Source organism: Phodopus roborovskii, unplaced genomic scaffold (assembly GCF_943737965.1).
Source record: "Phodopus roborovskii unplaced genomic scaffold, PHOROB, whole genome shotgun sequence".
NCBI classification, from domain to species: Eukaryota; Metazoa; Chordata; class Mammalia; order Rodentia; family Cricetidae; genus Phodopus; species Phodopus roborovskii.
The window spans coordinates 23,279,384-23,292,258 of record NW_026126460.1 but is presented as its reverse complement, the minus strand read 5'-3'; positions in this window follow the sequence as shown (position 1 = coordinate 23,292,258).

Genomic DNA, 12,875 nt, shown 5'->3' with positions numbered 1-12,875 from the left:
CAGTAAGTACTACGCCCACTGAGCCCTTCGCCCACTGAGACACTTCCCAGGCCTCACACTCACTATTTGCATTAGCAGAAACACTATAGCAGAGAATTCCAAGAGATTACCCAGGCTCTGAGGTCCAGCCCTCTGCTGACAGGAAAGAGGCTGTAAAACTTCTCAGCTGAAATGGCAGGGCCTGTTTTCATGCAGCAGGGAGAATTCACCAGAGGGCAAAACCAAGAACACAGAAGGTGAAGCACAGAGCAGAGAGGCAAGCTGAAAACCACAGAAAACTTGACACCTAGGGAAGTTTGCCCAGTCTGAGTTTCAACTCACTTTCCACAGATGCCTACTTTACTCTCTGTTTTGATCCCTACTTGAATGTAAATGTGTATAATTTATCTCACATCTGTCCCATCACTGTGTATCTGGGGCAGAAACATTGTGCACCCAGTTCCACAGACAGAGGGGCATTGAGCTCAAATGGTCCTCCAACTTGTGGTTTGAGTTGAACCTTTTGGACTTCATGATAGTGCAAAAACATCACACAGCCAGTAGAAACAACTCTTCAGATTCTGAATTCCAATTCTGGCCTAGATAAAAGCAATGGGATGCCAGGCAGCACTCAGCCACAAATGGCAAAATTTTAAAACTATTTGAAATTCCATTCACAAAAGGTTGATCACTAAATTGCATAATACTAAAAAGGTTGACAGAAGATAAAACCAACTATCCAACAGACAAATGGTCAAAATATATGTAAAAATAATTCTTAAAATAACAAAGAAACAGAAATTAAATGAAACTGTCATTTTTCATGTGTTTGCTTGATGAAATGGCTTTAGAAATATAAAATTCTGGAAATATTGCAAAAGCAGTCACTCTTTTATTTCTGGTAAAAATGAAGTGTTATATAACTCCAAAGGAAGGGTACTAGTAATATCTAGACAATTATATATTCATGTAATATACCCTTTACATAGCATTCTAATTTCTAGGAATGCATATTAAAATATGTGGGAAAACGTAAGATCATTTACATGAAAGATTATTCACAGTGACTAAAATTGACCTTGATATTCTTTAATTGAAGAACTATGGAGTAGCATAGAATGCCTTCATGTAGCACAATGCTTGGTATCCATAGGAACAACAAGGAAGGATGTCATCCATGTTCACATAGATGAGAAACAAGATACATCATAAGTGAAATGGGGAAAGAAACAACTATGGAATGGCAGATTTTGCGAAATACAAAGGATTAAAAGGAAAAGGTAGAGCTGGTGATTAAGAGCACTTCCTGCTCTTTCAGAGGACCCAAATTTGGGGTTCCAACACCCATGTTGGGTGGCTCACAACTCCCTATAATTTCAGCTCCAAGGGAGTCCAATACCTTCACATAGACATACACATACCTGTACATAGACAAACACACACACACAACAAAAACAACAATTAAACATAAAATACTTTAGAAAAGTTAATAAACGTTGTTAGGTATGAGAAAAGAAATCTTTATGATGGGATGTTGGCAAGAATTAGGCTTCTTTGAATATAGTTGATTGCGGGAAAATGATTCTGGAATCATGCACATGTCTTATATAGTTAAACATTTAAATAGACTCAAAATAAGAAAGCAATTTCTAAAAATTGAAAAAAGTATAAACATCTGTTACTGACAGAATACAGAAAGAATATTTTCTCACACATTGGTAGTGTGAATTAAAACAGTTTTTGAAAGCAACCTGCCTGGAAATATCTATTAAAATTGTGTGTGTGTGTGTGTGTGTGTGTGTGTGTGTGTGTGTGTGTTTTCTAGCTTAGCAATTTTATTCCTGGAAATCAACAATAGAGAAGTGAAAATGTCTAAGGATATAAATACATTATTATTTAATTGCAGCAAAGAAAAATATAAACTGAAGGCCAGTTTTTAGCTTTTAATAGCAATGGATGGAGAATTCGATGTATCTCCACCATGAAATATTATATCACTATTAAAAGAATGAGCAGGCGGCTAAGAAGGCATCTCCTGTTGTACAAGCACAAGGACCTGAGTTCAAATTCCAAGTACCTGAATAAAATCTTGACAAGGAAGTATGTGCCTGTAACTAGCTAGCCAGTGTTGTGGGGTGCAGAGACAGGAGGATCCTGGGAAGTCAATGAGCAGCCAGCCTAGCCCTAATGGCAAACTTCAAGCAGAAGATGGCAGAGTGGATGAGCTCTCTGACCCCTACAAGCACACTGCCAGTACACACTCCTCTGTACAGATGCACACACCCCACATTCACCATACAATAAAAATAATGCAGGCTTTTTTTGCTAAGAGACTGGGGAAAGGTGAGTACAAGGTTGCAACATAGAGGACTGCCCACAGTTGAAGTTTATATTTGCAAAAACAAGTGTTGAGATGAAGTGATACATTATGCATTTCTCTGCAATTCCATAATCATGGGTGCATTAAATGCTGTAAATGAGAAGTGGCTGTGGAACTGGAGGAAACCTGAATGAGCATGGGGACCAAGTTGGTTTGATGGTGCGTTGCATTCCCCAGTGTTAGCAAGAGGGCACACAGCTCTGATATTAGACAGGATGTGAATGTAGGATTGGAAGGCTGCAGAGCAGGAAGAAAGCAGGGGGCTAGAACAGCAAATGTTCCCCTAAATATTCCTAGCCTCCCACAGCCCATGATGCAACAGATTGCTAATAGCCCTGCTCAGCTGGTGGCAGCTTCTGCAGCAAAGCCTTTCCTTTTCCATCATGCAAAAGGTAACTAGTGTATGCATCCTAATGCATCCTAACAGTGATATAGTGTGTCCCTGCAAGACTCTCATTGTGCCGCCGCACATGCATTTCTCCCTCAGGATCTTGCTGTTTTGCTATGATTTCACTCAGCTCTATATTTATCTCCGTGTCTCCCTGCAGAAGTGTGAGACAAATACTTAAATACTAACCAAATGAATTAGAAGAGATGGAAATCCGTGCATTCCTTTCGAGTTTTGCTTTTCTTCTTTTTCTTTTTCTTTTCTTTTCTTTTTTTTTTCTTTTTTTTTTTTTTTTATAAGCCAAGATGAAAGGAACCCGTTAAGCTGAAGTGTGGGAATTCTTCACGAAGTTTCTGGACCACTCACTTTTAGGAATCCAAATGAGCAAGGCGCCCGCCTGAGAAGTTGAGAATGGGACTCTCGACATGAAGGCTGAGGTGAAGAAGCATGAGGTCAGCTGTAAATGTGTAGACAAACAAGCATGGCCTTAGAGATGCACTGTCTGCTCTCCTATTGGGAACGTAAGACAAAGAGGCCAGAGTGGTTAATTTTGGTGTCAGACTCTATAAGCCCAGAAAGAGCAATTGTTGGGGACTGAGGCCATGGCAAGTTAAAGTGAACTTTTTCTATCTTAGATTCCCAAGAAGAGATCTCTCTAGAAGAGATCTAGAGAGCTGAGCTCTCCCCCTCTCCTCTCCATCATTTAACTTGGCTTGCATTCTGCTCTCTTAACCTCGGTCTTTGGCTGGCACTCCACATCCTGGTTTCTCTGAGTCCACACCTCACATTGGTGGAGACTTCTCCATCATCACCATTTTCTTCTTATAGTTTATAGAAACCACCAGCTTTGGAGCTTAAATTGCCCAAGTCTGGTTTCAATTCATTTTTAAAATACTAAATCTATTCAACAGTTTTGAGTTATGGGAGTAGGGAGATAAAGTGTGTGCCTTTCTCTTTCAGGGAGCTATGTGCATAAATATCTTCAAGCAGTAAAGTCTTATAGTTTCATTCTTTTCAAACAGTATGTTCCTTATGGGAAGTTGAAGGTCTCAGACAAATGTGTTGTGTTTAATAACACAGCATTGCTTAACCATCTCAGTCACTGCACACATGTATTATGATGGTGTAAACATTTCTTTATCTAATTTGCACATGGCTTTGAAAATAGGAAGAGGTCTCCAATACTAAAAGCTGAAAATTATGAAGGCGGCCGAATACTAGCTGTCTCAGAATAAACCATAGAAACCAATGCATCCTTCAGAAAAATAAATATATTTTACAGGCATAGTTGAAGTATTAAAGTTTCCTGACTTTCTTTAAATAGCCTGGGTATAAAACCTTAGGACCTGTGAATATGGGCTGATGAGCCTTCCTTTTGCCTAACATTGCCACGGGCAACCAATTGTATAATTTATGTCATCTATTATTTGGACTGGAGCTCAACAGAAATCTGAATTCAGCATGACTGGTGTAGTTCCAGTAGCTATTATTAGGTAGATCAATTTCTCTTATTTAGAAATGTTTTATGTAGTAATTTTCTAAACTAGTTTTTAATAAATTAGCTGTCTGACAGGTTTTTTTTCTCACAAAGATAATTAATTTTATATTTTCTCCCCATCATTAAATATTTTAAATATGCAAAGTCTGCTGGCATTTAGTACTGTCGATCACAGCTGTGCCAAAAAAGCCCACAGAAACTTGTTTTTAGAGAGATTGTTCACAGCCTCCTTAATAGGGTATAATTTGCATAAAATAAGCTTAAACTGATTACATATTTCTGATAAGATTTTTTAACTTTACAAGGCCTGGATTGGAAGAAGACACACATGTTACCATTGGCTGGTTTCTTTCCCTCTGGTAAAATGGTACCAAAATCAGAAATAATCCATCAGTGCTGCCTCTAACATTTAGTTGTGCATCTTGTGATTGCTAAACACACATGCTTACCCAATTAGCATGCTCCAGTTAAAGACATGAGAAGGAAGAAAGGAGTGGAGAAAAGGAAGGAAGAGAGGGAGGGAAGAAGAAAGGAACAAAGAAAGAAAGGAATGAAGGGAGGGAGGAAAGAAAGGAGGAAGGAAGGAAAAAGGACTGTGGTGGAATCTGAGATGGAGTGGTTTTAGTCAATGAATGCTATCTCCACCCCACATTCACATCAGTCTGCTTTTGTGGTGACAACCATGTGGTGGGAATTAGTGTGACAATACTCCATCAGAAAGATTCTAGCCATCAGCCTCCTCTGCTGTCATTCATACCCAAAGCAGATGGCCACCTGAGCTGAACTTTTCAGAGTTTAGGTTTCTGTCTTTCTCTATTCTTTCCTTTATTCTGTGATTTCTAGGCATTCCTTCCCTGCATCCTCTCTCTCTTTCCTGCTCTTCCCCTCCCCCTGTGTGTGTTTATCTGTGTGTGTGTGTCTGTACATATGTGCATATAGTTGTGAAGACCCCTCAATTTATTAAGCTAATGAGGCATCATTTTTAAAATCAAGTGTCTGTAGTGAGTTAGAGGTAGAGATGGGTGAAGCCTGTGTTTAGTTTGGATAGATTTGACCTTGACCCATCTTTCTGTGCAGCATCTATCCTATGATAGAAGAGAGCCAGTGGCTTGCCATGCAAGGTACATATGTATAGTCATATAGGCATGATACTATGATACTGTGATAAAGAGAAACAGCCCTCTGGTTTCTTTCCCTTGGGTATAAGAGCCTCTTTCCTGAAATATACTTAGTACCTGCAGAATCAAATGCCCTCTGTGATTAACCCAAAACTCCTTCAATTATTCAGTTTAGTCTTTTGCCTGACTGATGGTGTCCTAGTTAGTACCCGGACAGACAGACAGACTCCATGTCCCTCTGGCCACTGTAGGAATACCTGCCTCTCCTAGTAGAGAAACTCAAGGAAATAAAAAGTCAGTGCTATTGAAGAAAATGCCTCTCCTGGCAATATACAACTTTGCATTTGAATTCACAGGGTTCAAGACTGAATGTACTGATGGGTGACAACTATTTTGATATATTTATAAAAACAGTATCATTAAATGGTAAAAAGAATAAACACAGGCTATAACCAATGAATTTTAATTCAAAGCTATTTGTATCACAACAAATTTATCCATGAAACAAGACTCAATTAGTATTTTACAGACTTTTCTAACTAATGCAATTCAAGTTGGTTTAAATCTGATTACACAGAGTATACCAGTGTCTGTTATTTACTATTGTCATGGTATAGTACTTGGGGATTTTGAAAGGTTTTTTTTTTTTTGTTATTGTTTTTGCTTGGTATAGTTTGTCTACTTTGTGACAGTTGTCACCCAGTTTTAGCTCTAGGGGTGTCCCCTATATCATCCTCCTTACCAAGGCTGAGTGTCCAATGCTTCAGAAAAAGGAAGCGTAGGTAATATGACATAGATTAACTTTGTAGCAGTGTTAAAGGTTTGATTTGTTATGACACTAGCGAGTATGTTTGAAAATGCAAAATCATCTTCATTATAATGTTTAACCTGAAGAGGCAACAGTATCACACACACACACACACACTTAATTCATCTTCTCCTTAATAAAGACAAATGTCCTGATGATGAGTTTTGGAGATAAGGCTTGTAAGAACTCTTCAACAAACCTTAATGCCACCAATCTAGATTGCACTTGGAGGTATAAAATATCTCACAGCATCTGGAGTATTTAAAGAATGAGCTTACCTTTAACTATGGTGAGGACTTATTGATTTAGAAGATCAGCCCTTTAGCGATAAAAACAAAAATTTAGCTGATGTGACTACTAATTTTGCCGCTTGGCTCTGGGGCCTATTTAACCATTGCTGTACCTGGTAGATAGCCACAGATGCACGTGGCCTCCATTATCTAACTACAACCTCATGAATCTCTTCTGTTATCTCCTGGCCTCCATCAGGCTTATCCAGAACTGGTATAAGCTAGAAATAGAAGCGACTTCAAGAAATGTTTAGATAAACCCACATATGGGCTGTGTAATGAATTATTAGGGGAGCCTGGCACCGTCTGTGTTACCTCATGGGACTTTTTTGTGGGTGGAGCTCAGAAGCAATAAACATGTTCTCTAGCCAAGTTGCTATCAGAGACGAAAAGGAGGTCTGCATGGAACAACCTGAAGAAAGAACATGTTTATGACCTTTTAAAAATCACATTATATTTTAAAGGAAGGGAGCATATGCCTAATATCTTGAGGAGATTCACTTTGGGAGTTTAGACTTAGTCAGCTCAGCAATGATGGAATGGTCTGTTACTACTAAGCCAGGCAGGATGTGGTCTTGAAAGTCTGGGCTGCCAAAACTGCCACGCTGCAAATATAGCTTTAGTCAAAAATGTAACTGTGCAGTATCAGGGTGATTTGCTCACTGTGAGACTATTTTTTTAATGGTTGTAAACTTGAAAGTCATTGGAAAACTGTCTGGTGGGTGCATGCCAGTGCCCAGTCCCTTCCTATTTACATAAATAGTTGGTATTTTCCATAATGAAAAAATTTAAAGTGGCTGTTAGTAACAGCATCATTGAAGAAAATTGACAACAGTAATACACACTGTAGCTAGATCTAATGTCATTATTAGCACATAATTAGCACATGACCATCCAGTAGACCAAGCATCAACTTGCATTTCCGATGCAGCCGTCACTTTCCAGGGTTGCTATGGGTTGGACAAGCAGGAGTGACATAGAGTACTTTGCTCAGGCAGCACAAGTGGGTTACTGCAAAGACCATGAGAAACTTGAGAGCAAAAGGCATCCTGTGGCCAGTGTGGGTGCAGCCACATCAGGACAGTGGTTAAGCATAGTGAAAGAGAGGAGACTGAGAACAGCTGGAGAGGCAAGAGATTAGACAGAAAGCAGCAGATTCAAGGCCATTGCCTAACTTACCCCCATGCTGGAGCTTAGTACTATGCTGGAACGTCTTTCCTTCACTGAGAGCACAACAACCCTTCAAATCAAGCACTCCCTGCCCAATAGGCTATTTTAATCCCACAACTTCTCCCAGTTTCCCTCCCACCCTTCATATTCTTTCTCTTACAAAAAAAAAAAAAAAAAAAAAAAAAAAAAAAAAAAGAAAGAAAGAAAGAAAGAAAGAAAGAAAAAAGAAATAAAACAGGCACACAAAAAATAAGAAACCAAAATATGAGCTCCTTTTGGGTTGGCCAGACTACTCTTGAGCATGGGGACTGGCCTGAAATGCTGTTGATATACCCAGTGACACTCCATGGGAGAAAATGAATTTCCCCTCTCGCAGTAGGTACCAGTTGCAAATAACTTCTTAAATAGAGGTTAGATTTCGTGTCCACAGCACCTTCCCAGTGCTGGGCTTTTGTCTGGTTCGAATCTGTGCCTGTCTCATGTCTGCTGCCATACTATCTGTGAATATTATGTGCATCATCGCTGTGGTATTAAGAAGACATTTTTTGCTCGGAGTTACCCACCACATAGTTTTTCTGCTTCCTCTTCTTCATAGATTCCAGAGCCTCAAGGGACGGGGGTTGATGGGGATATCTCATTTAGGGCTGAGTGTTCCCAAGTCTCTCACAGTCTGTATACATAGTCCAGTTTTAGGTCTTCATGTTAATTATCATCTACTAAAACAAAAAAATTTTCTGATGAGGGTTGGGTGATGCACTGATCTATGTGCATAGCCATATGTTATTAGGAGCCATTTTATTGTTACATTCATTTAGCAGACCAGTAGCAGTAGATGTCTCCCTAGGACCCATGACCTGTCATGTCTCAGGGTTTTGGTCTCATTAACAGTTCTGTCTCATGGAGAAAACCATAAATTTAATTTGAAAAGTGTTTATTTACATCCACTACATTCATGCCACTACTGTACCATAGGTTATACCTGATACGCAGTTTACCATTATGTCCCACAAGATTAGTAGCTGAATATTATTGACAATAACTTTTCTCCTCCAATAGTGTGCATAGTACCTTACATCACTATGAAAGTAGCCAGTTGGTGTGAAGCTTCTTGTTGGGGACCAGCTCAGTTTCTCCATTTGCTCTGTTACAAGTATGTGTTGTCTTCAGCAATAGGGCTTTACCATCAGGTTGTGGAGCGTAACCAGTAGCATAGAGAGCAAGCCTGTAACATTCGGTGGGGTCTATGGGACCCACTTGGACATTGACTCAAATATGTAAGGCATTCCAGGTGCTCAGGGTTTGATTTGGTAGTAATGTCTAGTTGGGGTATTCTCTCCCTAAAAATACAATAACTTCATTTAAATTCCTTTTATGTGTGTATGTATTGTAGGAAACTTCTATAATAGGAGGTTTCCTTATGGCATTTCAAAAGGCCTTTAATGTCAGTCATCACTCTCTATATTCCTCCCCTCTCCTCTGTTGTTCCATCTCCCTCCCACATACGTTTCTTATTCCAGTTTTCCATTATCTCTTTATATAGTGTTATATTCTATTTCTCTTCCTTGGAAAATCCCATGCTCTTCCCTGATCTCTCATTTTTAAAATTAATTTATTTATATTTTACATATTGATCCCAGTTTCCTCTTCCTCCCTCTTTCCTTCTCTCCCACCCTCTCATGCCCCTCAACCACCCTCCCATTTTAACCCCCCCCCCACTCCACATATAGGGTGATGCCTTCCATCTGTCAAGTCATTTGGAGCAGGGACTAGGCCTTCTCTCCTGCCTCTAGGTTAAGGGAGTATCCCTCCATGGGGGAAGTGCCCCCCAAAGTCTTTTTGTGCACCAGGATTACATACTGGTTCCACTGTCTGGGGTCCCTTAGATTGCTCAGGCCTTCTAGCTGAGACCCATGTTCATGGGATCTGATTCAGTCCCATGCTGGATTCCCAGCTATCAATCTGGGAATTAGCTCCTCCTTGTTCAGGTCAGCTGTCTCTATGTGTTTCTGTAGCCTGGTCTTGTCCTCCCTCTCTGCATCTGGGTTCCAGTTCGGCTCAGTGTTTCCTTGTGGGTGTTTGCTTCTGTTTCCATCAGCTACTAGATGAAGGCTCTATGATGGTGGATAAGATAGTCCTCAATCTCATTATCAGGAAAGGACATTTATGGTAGTTTTTCCACTATTGCTCAAATTGTTAGTTGGGGTCAGTCTTGTAGGTCTCTGGACATTTCTCTAGGCTCAGTTTTCTCTTCAAACTTATAATGGCTCCCTCTTTTATGGTCTCTCTCTCTCTCTCTTTCTCTGTCTCTCTCTCTCCTCTCATCTATTCCTCCCCTGACTCCGTCTTCCTATTCCCACATGCATTCCTCTCCTCCCCTTCTCTTTCTCCTCGTTCCCTCTCCACTCACTGGCCCCCCACTCCCAATGTGCTCCGGAGATCTTGTCCCTTTCCCCTTCTGTGAGGGACATTATATGACTCTCTTAGAATCCTCCTTGTATCCTAGTTTCTTTGGCGGTATGAATTATAGGCTGGTGATCCTTTGCTTTATGTCTAAAATCCATATATGTGTGAGTACATACCATGTTCAGCTTTTTGTGGGTGGGTTACCTCATTCAGGATGGTTTGTTCAAGTTCTACCCACTTGCCTGCAAATTTCAAGATTCCATTGTTTTTTTATGCAGAGTAGTGTTCCATTGTGTAAATGTGCCACATCTTCTTTATCCAATATTCAGTTGAGGGGCATCTAGGTTTCTTCCAGGTTCTTGCTATTACAAATGATGCTGCTATGAACATAGTTGAGCACATGTTCTTGTTGCATGGATATGGATCATTTGGGATCTCTTACTAGCTAGCTAACCTTTGTGAATATTATGAATGAAACACATATCTACAGCTTAGAAGCTAATATCTACATACAAGAGAAAACATGCAATATTTGTCATCTGGGTCTGGGTTACCTCACTCGGGATGATTGTTTCTACCTCCATCCATTCATCTCCAAATTTCATAGCTTCATTTTTCTCTTTTCAGACAAATAATATTCCATTTTGTTAACACAACACATTTTCATTATCCATTTATCAGCTGGTACATATTTAGGTTGTTTCTAGTTTCTAGATATTATGAATAGAGCAGCAAATGAACATGGATGAGCAAGTGTCTCTGCAGTAAGATGTAGAGTCCTTTGTGTATATGAAAGAACTTACACACTAATTTTGATAGTGGCTATTCAAGTTTGCAATCTCACCAGCAGTGAAAAGTGTTCCATTTTCCCCACATTCTTCCTAGCATGTGCTGTCATTTGTTTTATTAATCCTGAAAATTTTCACTTGTATAAGGTGAACTCTCAAAGTAGCTTTACTTTTCACCTCCTTGATGAGTAAAGGTGTTAAATATTTAAAATATTTCTCTTATATTTATTTTCATTATTTGAGAACACTCTCATTAGTTCTATACCCCCAGTTTATATTGGGCAACCCTATTGGAATCACTGATTTTGGATAGATGTTATTTCTCTACTGTTACTCAATTCTAAATATCAATATAGATTCACCAGGACAGTGGAGTAAGGAGTAAGGAAAACACTCCTAGTTCTTTCTCAAAGCTCAGCCAAAGTTCAAGATGCTAGATGTAAAAGATAGGGTACCATCTAGTCATTGTTGTCCCTCCAATTCTTTTCATCTTTCTTCCATAGAAAAATATTTATTTCAGATTGTGGCATGTTATAATGATAAGAAAAAGGCCTGTTCTGTAACCATCCCAAAGGCTGTTTAATATCTGACTCTTCAAACACACACACAGAGGGGGGGGGTACATGTTCCTATCCAGTGATCCACATTCTTTGAAACAAGAAACATAGCTAGAAAGTTGCAAATTGAGACAGATAACTTTATCTAGAGTCTGAAGTGTAAGGTCCCAGGGTAGTATTCCTCCAGAATTGTCTTTCTCCTTTTACTGCCAGTCCTTTCCAGCTGGGCAAACAGAAGTAGTTGTCCATTCTTCAGGTAGATTTAGAGCCTAGAACCATTCATTGAGACACTTTTCTTCTTTAAAGAAGTTTTATTGGCTTTTCTTTGAAATTGGAACCAGAGATGAAATATCTACTGCAATTGGATGACACTGCTTGAACTTTTCACTTTTTAGGTCAGGTTTTTTTTTTTTTTTCCCCTTCTCTTCAAGTTTTTTCTCTTCGGTAACTCCTCTTCCTCAGTCAGGCTTTCTTGAATTCCTGCACTGGGTCAAAGTATGTTCAAGTGATTTGGAAAGTAATTTGTGCCTATGGTTCTTTGGCTCTCACTTTTTAAGAAATAATAAAGGCAAAGTGTTTTCATTTCACAATCATGCCCTTTTATATCAGTCAGTGACCCTGGGTTTATTTTTACTTTCAATAATCATCCCTTTGTGCTCACCAGGAGCACTGTATTGTACTACTAATAATAACAATCACAACCAATTACTTGTTTCTTACTCTAAGTTGGGCGCTGTGTGAGATGCATCACATCACATACATTCTTCTTTACAGCTCTTGAAAACAGCTCAGCAATGTAGATATTATGACCATGACTTGCCACATCAGGAAACTACAATACAGGGGACTTAAGGATAGAATTTCATATCTCTGTATGCATCTAAGATTCACAATCATCAAAATCATTTGAAGTCTATGTCTTGAAATATTATTCTTTACTGTCTTCCCACCCCGTGCTTCAGACCACCTAATTCATAAACAAGGATGCAAACAGGGAATATCAAAAGAGGCGAAGGTTGGACAATTTCTCTTTCTTCATTCACAGGGCAAGTGGTCATACTTATTTTTCAGGCTGTTTTCACTTACACAAATCACATTTTTGGTTCTGAAGGGAAATCTCAATAAGTAGAAGATCTCATAATTGTGTCTCCTTCCAGTTAATCTCAGTGGACTAGAACTAGGCATGTAGCATCCTGGTGCTGCATAAGTGGTCCAGCCCCTTGTCTTCAGTGATACATCCATACAAGGTACTAGGCAAATCACAGTACTTCTAGGGGTGGGGTGGGGTAAGTATCTCTTTCTTCCAAAATCGCTAACTTAATAGGAAGTAATGGCAGAGATAGTGTTGCAGGCTTGTCCCATGTGTCAGGATGGTCACTGTGTGAGGCTCCACTAGCCCAGTAAAGATACAGACCCAGAGACAAGAAGTAGAAAGAAAACAATTTGCAGTTTCTGATCTCAAATTTCACCACCACTAAGAATATCTTTTCTCATTT